The sequence below is a fragment of the Nothobranchius furzeri genome, chromosome 14, assembly GCF_043380555.1.
Source record: "Nothobranchius furzeri strain GRZ-AD chromosome 14, NfurGRZ-RIMD1, whole genome shotgun sequence".
Classification (NCBI taxonomy): domain Eukaryota; kingdom Metazoa; phylum Chordata; class Actinopteri; order Cyprinodontiformes; family Nothobranchiidae; genus Nothobranchius; species Nothobranchius furzeri.
Window position 1 is genome coordinate 52,863,806 of NC_091754.1, and position 19,965 is coordinate 52,883,770.

The 19,965-nt window shown below is 40.4% G+C and overlaps 1 protein-coding gene across 1 annotated transcript in view; it reads left to right on the top strand.

Moving 5' to 3' along the window:
* slitrk6 (SLIT and NTRK-like family, member 6) overlaps positions 1 to 19,965 on the top strand; it is a 50,192-nt gene that overhangs the window by 11,880 nt on the left and 18,347 nt on the right. The window lies entirely within an intron of this gene.

The window sequence follows — 19,965 nt, forward strand, 5'->3', positions numbered from 1 at the left end:
CATGATTATATTGATTTAAATTAGGCAATGTAATCACTTTTAGTCAATGCAAGAAAATTGTGTACATTTAACATTGTGGAAAAATAACTCCAGTTTACTTCAATAAATCATGTATACAGAAGAAACATGTATAAATTGTGTAACACCTACAAAATATGATTTAGCATATTCAAAGACCTGCCAATTACCTTTTTTTCAGTGTAGTACTGCCATTGTTCAAGTCCGCCTGGCCATGTTTATCTTTGAATGAATCTATCAAAAAAGGTCCTATCTGAACAAAAGCATTTACCTCCTTATCAGGACCAGCTTAGCTTTCTATATCTGTAAATATTTTGCAGTTATTTTGTTTGAAATGATCCAAAACAATAATGTAATAACAGAAAAGCCAAAAAACGGATTAGAGTTTTCTTCAGAAATGTATGGATAGAAAATACAAATGTACATGAATAAAACATCTGAAATAGCATAAATGTAACTCAACATGGATTACAACCTTTTATTGATTTTTTTTACATGTACAACTTTCAGTGTCTGAGTTTCAGGTGATGTTGTCTGTCAATGTTCAGGCATTTTTAGCTGCTCTGGTCTTCACCCTTTCTTGCACTCTTTGCACATCCAGGGAGTGTATTTTTGCACTGAGTGTACCTGTTTCATCCATGAGGGGAAGCTTTTTAAGTGTGATTAGTATTATTTTCATCACACTATATTCAATATAGACAACTACACTGATGCTTAAGTCGTGGAGGATGGCTGCTTACACTGAGCCGGGATCCTCTGGAGGTTTCTTCCTGTTAAAAGGGAGTTTTCCTCTCCACTGTCGCTTTATGCTAGCTTTGTATGAGGATTGCTATATAGTCACTGACACTGACACTAGTCAGTGACTTGATGCAATTTTCTGGGTTCCTTATATAGGAAACATTATTTCTGATTGGCTTACTGAACTGACCTGAATTGGTATGTTTATTATGTGACGTACCTTGAGACGACTCTTGTCGTGATTCGGCGCTATATAAATAAAATTGAATTGAATTGATAGCCAGGGGTTCTTCTGGGGATAAGTCCAGAAGATGTGGAGCATCTCCAGCAAGATCTTGTCTCTGACATTGCCTGTTGCTGGTGATGGTGGATTATTTATATCAGTAGAAGGGACAGAAGTTGAAAATATGCGTCGAAAACAATTCCTCCGCCCCTCGAGGACGTGTGATCGTTTCCTGGTTCTTGGGCAGGGACTTGCGTAACATTACCGTAATGTGTTGTATACCCATGGAAGTCGTAGAGGCTCAGCTTTCAGAATCCATTGGAATTACATTGATTGCGTAAACGGTTGAAGAGTTACGGTAGTTAAAAGTATGGAAGCTGTTTTGTGTCGGCACCAACACAACCGCAGTAGAAGCGTTAATAGAAATGGGCTAATTAAGTCACTCTACATCATAGGTCGTGTTGGCCAGTCAGATGCTGTAATTAATTTGCCGTTTGTCACCATGAATCACAGCTAATTAAATAAACCAGTAACATTTAATCAGCTGCACTTTCTACCAGGGGTGCATTGTTATTTTTTCTGGTCTTGAATTATTAGAAGTGGTTATTGCTCAATTTAAATGAAAGTTAATGAGCAAGGCGCTGTCTAATTAGGTTCAGGATGGCATAATTGAATCCGGACCCCAATTTTTTGCTTGGATGAGTCGATGGTTAATAGCTTAGATGTGTATTATGAATCTTTTATTTATTTATATACCCAGAAAGTCCCTTGAGACCTAAAGTTTGCTTTTTTTTGCGGGCTACAAATTAGCTAAATTTGATATGGAAAATACTTACAAATGAGTTAAAACAAACAATGCAAATCAGATTTCTGCTTTCTTCGGTTATTCTAAGACTTCAGAGGAGCATTGAACTCTCCCGAAGACCCAAAAGCATTCACGTGACGAGATTATCCCAAGACGGATTCACATAATAAAATACTGCTTATCCCATCGCGGTAACTTCCCTTGACTCAACTGAAAGAACATTTTTTTTCTCGTAACTGTTATTGTGATTATGTAGCATAATTAATCACCCCAGTGTAGTTTAACTAAAGAAAGATGGACTTTAAAAAATCCAGAGTTCACATCTTAAGGAGACTGCAGTTATCAATTTACATCATTAGGTGGCAGAGTTGTGCTTTTTAAGTGTGATTAGTATTATTTCCATCACACTATATTCAATATAGACAACTACACTGATGCTTAATGTTTGGCAAAGTTAGGATTAGAGTCAGATTTAAGATACATGTAGACATGGTAAAATTAAATGAAAGTTTTCATTTGATCAGTCACATAGACTGATACGGAAAGAGGCTGTTGCTATAAAAGGAGAGAAGAGCTGCCTTGGGAACACAGATGTCCATGCACGAAAAATGCCAAAAGTGTTTTATTTATTTTTTTCCAGTAGCAAAAATGCTAGGACAAAAAATTGTATGGAGAGTTGTTGTTGGACACGGAGCTGGAGATCATGTAGAGATCAACAGAGCGACTAGTTAATGGAATCAGTTGGTGTGAAACTTAAAAATCTGTTTATTTTTTGTTTGTCAGATCTGTAAATTGCAAAACCAACAGATTATTATTTAATATCGACAATCATAACATGGGTAATCATAACATTAAGCCACAAAAACTGAGAAAAATGTTTTTTAGTAGTCTTAGTTTTCTGAAATAAATCTGTGTAGAATTGTTCAAGAATTTAAAAATAATCAAAAAATACAGAATCTATTAAAATAACAGTGTAATTTTACATCATACAAGTCATGCCGCCAGTGTGTTTTGCCTTCTTTCTGCCATCTTTATTTCCACTAAGCCTTTGTCTTTTAGTTTATTTATTTATTTATTACTAAAGTAAAAGTATCGATACAACACTAAAAATTACTTAGGTAAAAGATCCTAAAAAGATTATTTAAGTAAAAGTATTAAAGTATGCATTAATGCATTTTAAAGTGTACTTAAAAATAAAAGTATTTCAAGTAAAAGTATTTACCTAACATTTAGATATGCTCAGTGTATGTAGAAGTATGCTGTCACATTGGGGTGGGATGGGGGGTCTAGACGCACATTAAAGTACATTTTAGAAAATGTATTAGTGGACTAAAAAAGTAAGGATAATTAAAGTTCTTTAAAGGGGCATTATGGAAGTTTGACAGCCAAAACATGTATAGAAATAATAAATGTCTTCTTCATACATTCTCCTGCAATGCCCTGGTCCTGTAGAATGAGCCCTGGCATTTTTACTGTGATTGCCTGTTTTTCTGTAAAATCAAAGAAAAAGAGATGCTCGGGTCGAGCAGGCTGCCTCATGCGCGTTCACGCTCAGGCATAGCCCGTAGCATTTGCTATCCGTAGCTTTAGCAGCAGAGAGTGAGGCAGTGCCACTTTGTCGCTGTTCCTAACGCCTAGTGACAAAGCTAGCTAGTTTTCTGAGGACCCTTAGCTACTTTCTGTAGAACTTTCTTCTAGATATTTCCTGCAAATTACCAACAAAATAGCCATTTTCACTTCGAACCGTTCTTTGGTTTGACGTTGTTTCAGCTGTCATCAAGCATATAAAAGTTACAGATACTGTGAATGTTACTAGTGTGTAGCTCACCTTGTAAGATGTCTGACTCCCATGCTGAAGACCTGAGTTGGATTCTGGATGTGAACTTAGTTCATGTAGAGTTTCTTTTTTACATTAATGGTATATTTTTTTACAGTAAGACGCCCAAATTTTTATTTGAGACTCACAGAACGTCATTGACTTCACAGATAAAAAAGATGTGGGTTCAACTTTCATTTTGGAACAATTTTTCAAGCAAGGGAAGGGAATGATCTGAGCATGCAGGAGGACTGACCCATCATAAAGCTTTGTTGGCTGTGCTGAAGAGAAAGGTACAGAACCAAATTATTTAATTAATTAGCTGCACGTTCTCCTGTTCTCTGTCCTCTGGGCCACACACACACACACACACACACACACACGGGACTGTCTCAGCTGTTATTTTCATTAAGGAGTGTGCACGTACAGCATGCGCGCCTCGTGCACGTGCCTACTATTGAAGCTGCCGTTACGCTTTTGGCCTGAGGGGGCAATCGCGAGCGTAAAAATTCAAAAGTCCGTAAAGTCCCTTTAAGTAAAGTGCAGATACAAAAAAATTGTACTTAAGTACAGTAAATACATTCTATCACTGTTCGGATAACAATATTTAAGGAGGAGAAAGTGATGAAAGCACTATTGCTGTTGATTCTTTGATCGATTTTAAAATAATTTCTTACTCTTTTAGCAAAGTTTTCATTTAATGTAGAAACACTAAAATAATCTGAAACCCACCATCGAGTTCTGAAAATCCACACTAATCTGGTTTTATTCCCAACGAGCACTAATTTCTAGCCATAAACCAACAGGGTTAGCAGAGTAAAGTACAGTGTCATCTGCATAGAGATATCATCCCAGTGTGAATGAATAGGTGTGCTTGAATATTACAGAACAGCGTGGGCAGGTTAGGCCAGATTTGTGCTCTTTAGAGGTCTGCAGGTAGATATTTGGTGAAACCAATCACCCCGCTAGAGGAACTCATGCGTTGTGGTGATGATAAACCGCTGGCAGTGAAGGTAAATGCGGGGCTGTGTTTGACCAGGTGTTGAAACGTGTGAAGTAGCCAGAGGATCGGAGCTCACGGGCAGAGCTCCAGGCCAGAGGAAGTTTATCACACATGTTCAGGCACAGAAACCCTGCAAGCCTATCATGCTGCGTCTGCTTGTCAAAACAATAAAAGTAAGCAGCGAGAGCCCCTTAAATGTTGAATCATTCACCAAAATAAATTGAAATGGGGCGGCTGCACTGCGGACCCACGGAGCTGAACTTTCTCTCGCCTCTTGAGGGGGCAGGATGTCATAATTATCGTTTCTCCTGGACTGCAGCGGAGGGCCGCTGGCGGGATCTCTGCAGCTCCGTGGGTGTGTAGTGGTGGTGTTGACTTTGTAGGGCAAGCCACATCACTTCCAATTCAGAGGGAAAAAAGCGACAAGTCCCGCGGTAATTGGTGCCCGGGAACCTCAGTGAGACGGTCACACGTGAGGCTGAGAATGCGCGTGGCGCCGCACAAAAACACACACTCTGATCTGCGATCCCATGTCGCACTGAAATGAAACAAGCCCTTTCGCCGGGCGCAACGTCTCACCATCTCACACTCTCCTTGTGTCTTTTTCATCCGGCTTCAGCTTCTGAACAAAAGCTGGCTGACTTCAGAGAGTGTGGTGACCTCGGAGTCAATCTGACTTTAAAACTGAAGATTGGTCTTTCTGCCTTGAATCACCTAATATATCAGCGTAGAGTCAAGGTCACGGGAGGTAGAGCTTAGTGTAAAAGGAAAACACGAGATGCCTTAGGGTTGTTTTTTTTTATAGGAAGGAAAATGTAAAGTACAAGCAGGATATCTGATATGTGTTGCAAGTAGTTGCGTACAACAGGGACACCATAGAATTGATTGGGGGGGGGGGGGTAAATTCTTAAAAAAAAATTATTTTTATTTCAAGGTCATTTATTTATTTATGTGGGGAAGATGTTGATGTTCCTTCGTGTTCAAAAGTCGTAATTTGTTTGAGGAAAAAACTCACGGTATACTTTTACAGCAGTAAAACTTTTAAATACTTCCAAATATATGTATACGGCAAGAAAAAAATACCCAAAGTGTTAAGTTTCTCTGGGGAAAACTCGGATTCCCACTCAGTGTTACTCATAAATTTGTAACAGTCGTATGAATTTTTCAAGGAAAAGGCAAAATAGGATTTAGAAATTTATTTTTTTGGGACATTTTCAGTTGGTAAAAATAATTCAATGATTAATACAGAAATTGGTCAGAAATTTTTGGATCCACGTCACATGACACATGAAGTAAAGTTATATTTTATACATATAAGTTTCAATTTAGATATATAATGAGCCTTTTACTTTTTAAGTGTGTATATATTTTTTGAATTAAATATGTAATTGAGTTAGTACCCGCTAGCCACTGAAGCTGCAGCTACTATGTTTATGTTTATGTGCTTAGCAGACGCTTTTACCCAAAGCGACTTACAATTTTTTTTTAACCTATGGGGCATGTTGTGATCTGTGGGGGTAACCGGAGTACCCGGAGGAAACCCACGCATGCATGGGGAGAACACGCAACTCCACGCAGAAAGGCCGCAGTCGAGTTTCGACCCTGCGACCTTCGTGTTGCGAGGCAACAGTGCTAACCACTGCGCCACCATGCAGCCCAGCTACTAAGCAACTAGCCAACCATAGCTAACTGCTTTGGACCTAGGGCTGTACGATACATCTATCAATAGACATGTGGTGTGATAGAAAAAATAATGGTAGTGTCCTTTTTTCATTATAACCTATCAGGTAGCAGCATACTAGACTCACTACTTACTCCTAACCAATCCAAACCACAGGCTCGGGCACGCTGCGTCACCAGGCCTTCCCCTTCTCAAGCCAAAACGGAGCATGAGGCAGCGAGATGTCGCAGCGAGAAGAGGCAGAGAATAACAAAAAATACCAAAAGTAAAATGGCCAGGGCTGCATGTGAAATATTTTTTCTACAATTTTTAAAATATGTTTTAATAATTATCTATCGATCAACATAAAAACAGTTTTTATCAATATACTTTTTCCTTTATCGTCCAGTAGGGCTGCAACGATTCGTCGAGGCTGTCGACAAATATCGACAATAGCAATAGTCGGCAATGAATTTCATTGACGTTGTCGCCAGACGTGTTTTTTCCGACCGAGTGAGGCATCTCACTTCATTACAATCTCTGCCGAGAGTCGCACATGCGCAATAGCTTCTCTGCTGAGCGCCAACTAACAGACATGGCGGCGTCCGACACAGCAGCTACACGTACCAAAACATCTAACGTTTGGGAGCATTCTAGCCTGGATTTGGTGAATAAAAACATTACCTGCATTATTTGCAAAGCAGTCCTCTCGTATCACGGCAGCACCTCGGTGATGCATGGACACTTAAAGAGAAAGCCCGTCGGACAGTTGAACCAAACAGAGTCTGACTCACCTCTGTAAGATTTAAATAACACAAAAGCCAATACGTTTTGTTTTGGAGGTACATTGTGCATTTTTAAACGTATTTTCAACGTTACGTAATTTAAAACGAATAGAGGTTTCTTTATTTATGCATTTATGTCTATACTGACTGAGCACTGTGCCTAATTGTTGTTAGACGGCATTTTTATTTACTGTTAGTATGAATTGGCCTATCAGCACCAAAGTTCAATAAAACGTGCGTTTTCCATCGAAGTACCCATCTTTTTTGTGTTTATTATCATGTTTCACACAATTAAAGCAATCTCATACTCAATTTACGAAAATTTTAAGAATTATCAGATTAGTCTTCAATAGCCGGTGACTAGTCAACTATTAAAATAGTCATTAGTCATTAGTTGCAGCCCTATTTGGATCTAGAAAACATTTGAGATATCAGCCTTACATCTACAATTAGATAACTTACATTTAAACTAGTAATTTACCCCTGAAGTAGCTGCTGCCGGCTACTGATCGTGCTGTGTTCTGGGAATGTTTTGACAGACGGAAGGCAGCAAGGCACCTTCCATGTGTCCTTGGTCAGTTAAACCGGCAGACATACGGAGCACAGATGCCTCCCTAGCACACGAACACTGGAACACTCCTTGGCGGTTCCTGATGACGTGTCTCCTAAACAACCGGGGCAGAGCCAAGACATTACAAAAAGGCAAAGATTCTCTGAATAAGTTAAAAAATTACATTAACTTAATGAGAAAAAAATAATACTTTTCTGGCTCTTAGAAATTTTAATCTACTAAATTTATGCCTGTAAACCATAGAAATTTTGACATATTTTCATTCTAATTAAAGGTGCAATATGTAAAACTGACTTCCTGTGGTCAAATGTGGTTACTGCAGTCCGTAAGGCAAGGCAGTATTATTTATTTAGCACATTTCATACACAGAGACAATTCAATGTGCTTTCCTTTAGCAAGAATAATAAAACATTAAAATAAGCAAAAATATTACTTTCTCATTCCTGTTACGTGAATTTCATGGCTGTTGCTAGTTGTGGATCAGCACCACAATAGTCTCGATGACAAGTGAACACAATTCCTACACAGCATATTGATGGAATTGAATAAGATAAACCTTTATTATCCCTTGAATGAGAAATGTAAGTGTTAGACAGCAGATATGGGAATTGTGGCTTCAACAAGTCATCTCCGTGCCGTGATGTTGTTCTGCTCAGCAACTGAACAAAGTTCATTCACTGTGCTGATTGAAATGATCTGGTTTAGTTGCTGAACTAAAGAAAAAACACGGCATGGAGATGACTTGTTCATGCCACAATTCCCCATCTGTGTTAGACAGTGTTGGAGGGCAAAATAAATGTAGATGAAGACACAAAATAGCCCTATATACATAACAGAACAGTGTTTCCCCTAGGAATTTTTCCAAGTGTGTGTGTGTGTGTGTGTGGGGGGGGGGGGGGGGGGGGGGTTATGACACGTTTCACCTTTATGTTAATATTGTTTTATTTGATGCACTCCACTTTGAACTGCACCAATCCAGCGACTGCTGCATTGTAATAACTAGTATTAAAGGTGAGTACACCAATATTTGCACAAGAATAATTTCTGTTTTAAACTCTCAGTGACACACTTTGCAGGGTGGATTTGGCATTTAATTTTTCTTGGCATCTGGAAAAACATCTCCTTCTGCCCCCCTTTATTTGACTTTCTGCCCCCTTTATTTTGTTCCAAGATCATTCCTGGGCTGGCCCTGTTAAACACGTTCTACACCCCTGCTTAGTAGACTTAATGAAGTATTTTTAAGTCAGTATAAAAATGACTGAAACACAAATTTACATATTTGGCATTATTGACCAATATTTTTGATTTAATTTATTTGTTAAGAACATCAAGATGCATTACAGTGAACATTGTAATAAGCCGGGCGGACACTGTGCGACTTTTTCACTCGTAGCACTCAGCTTCAGCTCAAACTGTACGACTTCAGGGCAGGGTAGATCTCACGAGTCGTGTGCTCACTGTAGTCTGGTAGCAACACGTCGGACCTAAAATATGCTAAAAATAGCAGTTTTTACACAACACGTCAGACTTTTTTGTCTTGTCTTGCCTGTTGTCCTTTGGGAGTGCTGCAGGAGGACACACAGGGATTTATGGGGGTTGGATGAGGAAACGAAATAAAGAAAGTAAATCTGTGTTTTGTGATCAGTTTAATTTGACATGAACACGACAAACACGCTTTCTTGACAATCTTTGTGAGTAAAAAACGTGTAGAAATAAAAACGAACAGCGTGTTTTATTAGGGAAACAGCGGGCGAGCGGAGTTGATGCAGGATTGCGAATGCGCCGTGAGCGGTTCTGATACTTTTTGGGTCACAGCTGCTCGCAGCACCGCTTCAACCCTCATGAGGAACGAGATTAATATCAAACACTCCAGAAGTCCGTGCGAGCTCACGATTGCTGATCGGTAGCTGGTCACGTGGTGTTAATCGCCTCTCGTAGCCCCTGTACACTACACGACGCTCGGCGCAAAACTCGCCCCGATCTTGTGGATTCTCGCACGAGTGGAAAATCGGCTCAAAAAAGTGAAAAAGTCGCACAGTGTCCGCCCGGCTTTACTGTCTGTGTGTGTGCGTTGATGCCTGGGCCGAGCTGACGGAGCTCCCGGCTGCATTTTTGTGTGTAGGGAGGGGCGGGCGCTCTGACTGGCCAGTCACAGAGCGTGAAGACAGTCAGTTACCCAATGAGGATTTCATTCAGCACGATTACAGATATTTACGAGTTTTACACTCGTTTCATGCTCGTATTCGTCAAAAATGCTTTATCCGTACGCTCATAGCTGTAACCACCCTGCCCTGCCTCCTCCTCCTTGCTACCTGCCGGCTGTGATCACAAGCAACAACACAGTAGTTCCCGCTGCTTCTTCGGGAAACGGCGCAAAAAAAAAAGCATCAATAAAACTTGAGATCTTGTAGGCGTGGCAGTGGGATTTCAGCCGTGGCGGGCCGCCACGGCTACGCCTATGTAAGGGAAACACTGCAGAATCTGTATGTACAGAAAATGTACATAAAAGTATAATGTAAAGAGATATGTTGTGGGGTGTAGATAAGTAGATAAATGCATTGTCATATCTGGTGTTAGCACTCTTGAGTGTTTTACGGTAGGGAGCATTTACCACACTTATTACGGTAGTTTTTCTCATTGGCATTAGAGGAAGTGTGGTTGTTGCCGTCTTGCTGTGAGGAAGTTAAATGCCTCGATTGACTAATTATTCATTTAACGCACACATTTCACTGTAACATTGAGTTGTTTGTGATTGAAAATGTAGCTTGAGGTATTTTTAGAGATGATTTTTTTGCTTCAATGCCTATATTTCACTCTAGAATTCTTACAAATTGCTCCTTTAATGACTATATTTCACTCTAGAATTCTTACAAATTGCTCCTTTAATGACTATTTTTCACTCTAGAATTCTTACAAATTGCTCCTTTAATGACTATATTTCACTCTAGAATTCTTACAAATTGCTCCTTTAATGACTATATTTCACTCTAGAATTCTTACAAATTGCTCCTTTAATGACTATATTTCACTCTAGAATTCTTTCAAATTGCTCCTTTAACGACTATATTTCACTCTAGAATTCTTACAAATTGCTCCTTTAACGACTATATTTCACTCTAGAATTCTTACAAATTGCTCCTTTAATGACTATATTTCACTCTAGAATTCTTACAAATTGCTCCTTCAACGACTATTTCACTCTAGAATTCTTACAAATTGCTCCTTTAATGACTATATTTCACTCTAGAATTCTTACAAATTGCTCCTTCAACGACTTTATTTCACTCTAGAATTCTTACAAATTGCTCCTTCAACGACTTTATTTCACTCTAGAATTCTTACAAATTGCTCCTTCAACGACTTTATTTCACTCTAGAATTCTTACAAATTGCTCCTTTAATGACTATATTTCACTCTAGAATTCTTACAAATTGCTCCTTTAATGACTATATTTCACTCTAGAATTCTTACAAATTGCTCCTTTAATGACTATATTTCACTCTAGAATTCTTACAAATTGCTCCTTCAACGACTTTATTTCACTCTAGAATTCTTACAAATTGCTCCTTTAATGACTATATTTCACTCTAGAATTCTTACAAATTGCTCCTTTAATGACTATATTTCACTCTAGAATTCTTACAAATTGCTCCTTTAATGACTATATTTCACTCTAGAATTCTTACAAATTGCTCCTTTAATGACTATATTTCACTCTAGAATTCTTACAAATTGCTCCTTCAATGACTTTATTTCACTCTAGAATTCTTACAAATTGCTCCTTCAATGACTTTATTTCACTCTAAAATTCTTACAAATTGCTCCTTTAATGACTATATTTCACTCTAGAATTCTTACAAATTGCTCCTTCAATGACTTTATTTCACTCTAAAATTCTTACAAATTGCTCCTTTAATGACTATATTTCACTCTAGAATTCTTACAAATTGCTCCTTCAACGACTTTATTTCACTCTAGAATTCTTACAAATTGCTCCTTTAATGACTATATTTCACTCTAGAATTCTTACAAATTGCTCCTTTAACGATTATATTTCACTCTAGAATTCTTACAAATTGCTCCTTTAACGACTATATTTCACTCTAGAATTCTTACAAATTGCTCCTTTAACGACTATATTTCACTCTAGAATTCTTTCAAATTGCTCCTTTAACGATTATATTTCACTCTAGAATTCTTACAAATTGCTCCTTTAATGACTATATTTCACTCTAGAATTCTTACAAATTGCTCCTTTAACGATTATATTTCACTCTAGAATTCTTACAAATTGCTCCTTTAACGACTATATTTCACTCTAGAATTCTTACAAATTGCTCCTTTAACGATTATATTTCACTCTAGAATTCTTACAAATTGCTCCTTTAACGACTATATTTCACTCTAGAATTCTTACAAATTGCTCCTTTAACGACTATATTTCACTCTAGAATTCTTTCAAATTGCTCCTTTAACGATTATATTTCACTCTAGAATTCTTACAAATTGCTCCTTTAATGACGTTCTAACACCATAAGCGAACCACATGCTGTCACATAAATACTAGACACTGATCTCTAATTTTTACCTCTTGCTGTTCTATATGTAAATCCTAAAAGCATCTGTAGCCGTGAGCTAGCACACACTACATCATAACATTTGCTGCTTGTGCTTGGTCACTCAGCTGTCGTGTAGCTGTTGTTCAGGAGTGTTATACCAAACACCTGGTAGAAAATGGCCCCTTTCACCAGCAGCACCTCCTGCTATAAACCTCTCCTTTAAGAGGAATATCGGAGGCTAGAGCTCCAGGCCAGTCGTCTTTTATTGGAGTCTGGCGAGTCAATAGACTCCTCACAGGGCTCCTCATTACGGGGTTTCCACTTGGGGCGCTGATGCTGCTTAGTGCCTCACTCCACTGAAAATTAACACAACACCTTGGTGATGGTTTTTAAATCGGAGGAAATCGATGCTTTTCCAGACAGAAGCCCACATTCATCACATGCTGGCTTTCTGTGTGTGATGTGGAACACTGAAGGGTGTGTGTGTGTTTTTCTTTTTTTTTTTTTTTACAATCTACTGGAATAGAAAGTAGTTCATGCAGCTTGGTGGGCTTCTGAAAATGCTCAGTGAGCAGGTTATTTAGGACAATAAACACCCGATTGCTTCTGTTCGAAATGTGTGACGCGGTCGTCATCACATGTGGCAGGAAAGCATTTAGTACCTAGCTCGTGTTTTCTGTAAACACGGCAAATCTTCAGCTGCCGTTCTGATACCTGAAGCTCTATTGTATGTCCACTACAAACAGTCTACTAGCATGTAATGTCAAGGTTTTTTATTTTCTTTGTACCGTCCTTGAGGAGGATGAACAGGGTTTGAATGCCGTCCAGCCCATTTAATTGCCCTCTGTGGCCTTCCTACTTAATTGGTCTTTAAAGGTCTTGTTCAAACGGACAGTTTGGGTCAGACTCGAGCCTCAGTTCTTGTCGAGTCTTCAGGCGCTCAATTATGTTAGCCACGGTGCTTGAGCTTTCAACACCATAGAGGCAGATGCAGCGACTCACAACGCTTTAAAATGTAAGCTTAAAGTAGGGCTGTGCAAATATTCCATTTTTAATGTAAGCTCCAAGTAATCATAAAACGTAACATCATCAACAAACAATAATTCATCTTGTTTAGTCGCCTTACACTTTGCAAGCACTTTCACCCCTTCCGAAGGCAAAAAACCTGCCTTAAAAATGTGGACACACACACACATATATATATATATATATATATATATATATATATATATATATATATATATATATATATATATATATATATATAAATTAGATTAGTGTAGATCCTCATTCAAAACCAAAAGTTCTGATCAAGGGCTGGGAGTGTTAGGCTTATTTGTTGTTAACCTGGCAAGCCATCCAATATATGTACATATATCGGATGGCTAAACATATGTAGGGGCAACGGTGCCAGAAGTACCCACTCCTGGTACTGGAGTGTTGCAGGTTCGAGCCCCATCTGTTGCAGTCGTTGACCCATGTGAGCTGCTGGTGGTGATCAGGGGGACCAGTGGCGCCAATGCTCGGCAGCCTCGCTTCTGTCAGTGCGCCCCGGGATAGCTGTGGCTACATTGTAGCTTATCACCACCAGTGTGTGAATGTGTGTGTGTGGGTGAAAAACTGCTGTTTTGTAAAGCGCCTTGGGGAGTTGTAGAATCCTAGAAGGCATTATATCAAATGCAGGCCATTTTAAATGTATAGACTGGCCACGACCCATAGACCAAGATCATTCATGGGACAGAATCCACAGAAGTCTTTCAAACTGTCCCTGCACGGGATTTTTTCATTGTTGCGTAAATCAGTCAATGGAGCAGTCCACCGTGCATCATTGAACAAGAAGAAGGAAATGCATCATTTTTCTAAATAAAGGGCTTGAGTACCTCTATCTGCTCATGTCTCAAAAGCCTCTTTTAGAAAACAGCGCTGCCAGTTTGCTGCAACGCCGAGCCGGTATCATGGAGCCTCAGGTCGTTTAAGTGGTCGGACCGTGGGGGTAATGTGGCAAAATTGTGTCCTTTTTGCAAAAGATTACGCAATGGCAGCATGAAGGAGGAATGGGGGCAGTCTCTGTGCTGCTGTGAACTTCCGGTTGTCTTGGACACAACTTGCTTTTTATTGCGATCGAAGCCACACTCATTACGTGTTTTTAACAAGCCGCATCTAATAGTGTCTGTGCTCCACACTCCCCCTGCAGCTTCTGGTGATTTGAGCTCCAGCTCTAACGGAGAAAAGCTCCTGGGGCACTGCGTAGCTCCATTCTGCTGCCTCAGCTGACTGTCATTACAAAAGCGGAACTCACCGCCCATGTTTACTTTTATTTTTACTATAGCTGCCGGCCGGAGCTTGGCAGTAACGCCCCATGTGATCATAACACCTCCGTCTGTTGCGCCAAGGTGTAAAATGCATTCACAAGTCCGACTTTGGGGTAATATTACTACCAAGCGTGGCAGCACGAATGCCGCTAAATTTCCCTAACACCATGCCACCACGACACGTTCATAAGACACACAGTGGTGCCAGTATTATGCTGATTTGCCGGCATAGTGTGTCTTCTAAAAAGGGCTAAAGAAAAGTCTTAATCGTCCAAAGTTGATGCCAAAGCTGCTTCAAACAAGCGCTGTTCCTGAGCAGATGCCATCTTAGTTGGTTTTCTCCAATGCAGCTCGGATGCTAAGACCGCCCAACAGCTCTCTTTACTGTTCAGGCCAATGGTAGACCTGTTGAGGCTGGATTGAAGCATGGCCAGACCGACCTCAGGGTTTCCCCCAGCGCTTTATAAGCCTGGCCGGCCGCCAGGCTTTGCTTGGCCACCTGCCAGGTTAAGCGTCATGCCCCGCCCCCCTCCTCGACCCTACCGTGTCCGCTGACACGAACGGCGCAATGAAACTGGAGCCCTCCATCAGCTGATAGTGGTGAGACACAGCAGTGGAACGTGTGCAACCCCCCCCCCCCCCCCCCCTTCCCGACGGCAGAAGCCGCCGGGCTTAACTCATTTTCTGGGGGAAACCCCGGACCTGCAATAATTGTGATTTAGCTCTTGTTTCCTATTGTCTACGATTAGCTGGAAAAAAAAAAGGTTTCTGGTCTGAACACATAAAAAAAGTTTTTCACTTGTTTGTCTGCTGTGCCTCAGACCAGCTGTTCCGGTCAGTCTGGCTGACAGACTGGATTCCGTTCGGTTTGGAAATTGGTCCTCTCTGAGTGGCACAAGGGTGGAGTTTTACTCTCACTGGCTCTGCATCATTAAGCAACCTGCACTGATCCCAGAGTGACATGGGAATGAAATGTGCCAACGTCTGGCGAATAAATAAGAGGGCAGAGTGGTGAAAGAATCCAAATCAGAGCTCTCCGTGATCCAAGGAGAAATCTTAAGTCCCAGACAGAACTTGCTAGAACACAAATCTCAAACAATAACTGGCAGTCGGCAACATGATCCTCATCTGTTGACCTCTTACCCTTCTTGTTTTATAACACGTTCAGTTAATTCTTATTCCTAAGCAAAAGCTGAACTCTTACTTGCAAGTACGCTGGAGCTTCTTTCTTTAGGCACAAGCATGTGCTTAATGACTATGAAGTAGTCTGTTCTTAGTCCAGCCACTAGTCATAGAAGTTTGTCCAATTAGTAAACTCAGCAGGATTCTGTTAAAGAGCTGGGGGCAAACACCGTGGTACAATTAGCACCTTCTGATTTAAAGACGGTATTAAGAAAATACCTGACAGGGAAACCTGCCGCTAAAACATTCACATCCTTCTAGGGTTGTCTCGGTGTGAAAATTTAACCTCACGGTTATTGTGACCAAAATTACCACAGTTTTCTGTATTATCGTGGTATTTTTTTAAACGTGCTACATTTTCACACAATTAAATAAACCCTGTATGTCAGGAAATATTGTCCTCAGTTTGTGTCTAAATTTTGCCTTAAATGTGTTATTTTGTAATTATGTTGTTTATTTGTTTACATTTTTTCCCTTTAGTCTTTAAAATACCAATATTTGCCCATAACTTCTTATTTTATGTCTGTTTGATGTCATCATTTTAAAAATATTAGATCAGATGATACTCAGTACTCAAGTAGCCTTCTAATCAGATACTTTTTTACCCTTACTTGAGTAATAAACCCTATATCAGGAAAATATTGTCCTCGGTTTGTGTCCTTCCAGTGAGCTTTGCAGATGTGGGAAAATGTCATCAGGCAGTAATCATTGTTAAATTCATAATTATTCTCGGAGAGAGACCAACTCTTATCTGCCCCTGGGAGCCCCGTAATGCATAGCGTCATTTCAACATGGCGGTGTCCGCGACACGGTTTATATGCAGGTAGCGGTGCTGCGGCTGCTTTATATAGCGACTCATTGCATTCTCCCTCAACCCAAATCCTCGGATCACGCATTTTAGCTAAAACGCTAACGTTAACTTGCCTTGCGTTGACTGTAGAGTTGTGGGTGATGGTCACGCAGATGTGTCATGAGATAAGAAGCGTTGCTGCCTTTCACAGACACTTTTTCTGCTCGTGCTGCAAACAGGATAACCGTCTTCTATAAACTGTCCCTCTGCATTCTTCAAATATCTAAAATATGCCCGTACTTCCGACTTTGTCTTCTTTGAGGGATAAAAAATGTCCTCCTGAGCGCTGCCGTCTCCTCCTTTGACCATTATTTCAGCTTTAGCTTCAAGAAAGTTTTGTTGTAAACAAAGCGCGCATGTGCCGCCGGCAACTTCAGCAGATGATACGGTGGCTGGTAAGGGTCACCGCGCCTACACCGCAGCCACGGTAAACCCACCAAGATAATGTAGTTTTTTAAAAACAAGACGGTTATTATTGTCAACTTTTTTTTTTTACCGGGGTTTAGCGCTACACCGGTTACCGTGACAACCCTACCTGATCGGTTTGCTTTGATCTATTTTGAAAATTCCGATCAAAACCGATAGGGGCGCTATCGGCCGATTACGATCAAATGCCGATCCATCGGTGCATCCCTATACTTGAGTAATAAACCCTATATCAGGAAAATATTTTCCTCGGTTTGTGTTCCAGTGAGCTTTGCAGATGTGGGAAAATGTCATCAGGCAGTAATCATTGTTAAATTCATAATTATTCTCGGAGAGAGACCAACTCTTATCTGCCCCTGGGAGCCCCGTAATGCATAGGGTCATTTCAACATGGGGGTGTCCGTGACTCGGTTTATATGCAGGTAGCGGCGCTGCGGCTGCTTTATATAGCGACTCGTTGCATTCTCCCTCAACCCAAATCATCGGATCACGCATTTTAGCTAAAACACTAATGCTAGCTTGTCTTGCGTTGTCTGTAGAGTTGTGGGTGATGGTCATGCAGATTTGTCATGAGATTTGAAGCGTTGCTGCCTTTCACAGACACTTTTTCTGCACGTGCTGCAAACAGGATAACCGTCTTCTATCAGCTGTCCCTCGGCATTCTTCAAATATCCAAAAAATGCCCGTACTTCCGACTTTGTCTTCTTTGAGGGATAAAAAATGTCCTCCTGAGCGCTGCCGTCTCCTCCTTTGGCCATTATTTCAGCTTTAGCTTCAAGAAAGTTTTGGTTGTAAACAACAAAGCGTGCATGTGCCGCCGGCAACTTCAGCAGATGATACGGTGGCTGGTAAGGGTCACCGCGCCTACACCGCAGCCACGGTAATCCACCGAGATAATGTAGTTTTTTTTTAAAACAAGACTGTTATTATTATTGTCAACTTTTTTTACCGGGGTTTACCGCTACACCGGTTACCGTGACAACCCTACATCCTTCAAGTATAAAGTTCATTCCAAATATTTGCAAATACAGCGTTCTGTTCTGCTTACACCAAACACCACTGTCTTAAGTGTGTTCTTAAATGAATGGCCCCCATAGGCTAGCTCGTGGCTAACCAATAGGTCGATTGATCACGAAATATTAAAAAAATTATTGGCCATATTTGGGCCACCTGAAGGAAAGAAATGCTGACAAATTGACAAAAATTTGTGCTTCACTAGGACTGCTCAAAAATCACATTCTGGTAAAGTGGCCCTGCACCGTCATGGCTAGGGATACAACAATACCACTTTTTTCCAAACCGATACGATATCGATACTTGGATCTGAGTGCTCGCCGATGCCGATACTTCTAACACACACACACACACACACACACACACACACACACACACACACACACACACACACACACACACACACACACACACACACACACACACACACAAATGCTCTGAATTGTATTACAGGTTTTATTTTATTTTCTGCTTTCAACAGGAAAAGACTGTGAGGTAGATAAAAAGTAAAATCTATGAATAGAAATGATCACAAAACTAAAATATTAGGTGAACACAAATGACAAGTTACAGTGAAGCTACTTCAAAGCATCTGCATTGGTATCGGTTCCTGGTATCGATTAACTTTTACCGATAATCCCTAATTATGGCCCAATGTTCCGTCCAGCAGCCTTAAGTACGCCAGCTGTTCTGTGATTCACTAAACCCCAGGAAGGACCCAGCCTACATGGACTAGGTAGGACAAGTCCTCAGAAGGATGCGACCACTGAAATTGATGCGGCTAAAGACTCGTAATCTCAAGTTACAACAGCAAAATAAATTTTGAGGTTGTAGGTAAAGCTGATAAAAACACCACATTCAATGTACTACTACAGGCTAAATTGTTGGTAGTCAGGAAGTGAGGTGATGCAGATTACTGATTCAGTCCTGTACAAGGACTGAGGTTGTACAATTGAGCACTAACCATATAATATTGCATGCCAGTGCATGCTAACCTATCCCATTTAAATCTGTGATGCTATTTCACACGCATAGCTAGAAATCAGCTTTAAGTTTTGGGTCGTCTTATTTTTATCCCTTCTTTGCCCGGGCTTGCTGATACAGCCGCCTTTTTCACCAAGCATTCTGAAGAAATTCACCTCCAGTTTTCCAGTCCGGTTGGTGACTCACTCCAGAGTAGAAAAGTGTTGCTTTTTAAAGGGACAGCGATGTAGACGACACGGTACACACACATCTGTTGGGTCGCAGATGGGTCTTCTTACAAAACGCACCTTGATGCTGCTGTGCGCTGGTGAAATCTGCCTGCTCATTTCAGGAGAACTAATTACTGCGCATTAGTTAAACAGACCATTTGAAATGCAAGCCTGCTAAATCACACTTGCCAGGGGAGTCAAGACACCCCCTTCCCCCCTCTGCAAACCTTGTGCTTCTATTATTAGTAGTAGCATGCATATGTTCTCTGTTAGAAATTAAAGCCCAACAACAATGAACAGAAAGTCTGCGGTACATAACAGTGAAACTGTTATTGTGCCGGTTTTATATTCACAGCTGCCAGAACTAGATGACATAAAGTGCACAGCTGATAACGTTTTTATTAAACGAGTCACTGAAGGTGCTTCTTAGTGTAGCAGCAGCCAGAACATGTGGTATCATGAATCTCACTTCCTTGATCATTAATTAAATCTGTGATTACAGCCCAACCAATGGGATTATTGTCTCGGTTTGATAGTCGTTAGTGGACGGTCTGTGGAGCTCCTAACAATTTGGTGTTGGATTGGCTCTAAAAGGTCAGAATAATCCTGGTTTCTTGAGGCCCCTTTACACTATTCTACGTAGTTTATTTAAACATATCTAAAAGCTTTGCCTGCTTACATGTTTCTTATTGTTAAACGGGATGAAACACCCATGGGTGCAACAAATACCTTTCAACATTCCTGCTAGGGAGCGGAATTCATGGTTCCATCAGTTACAGCAAGTGGTCCAGATCCTGAAGCAGCAAAGCA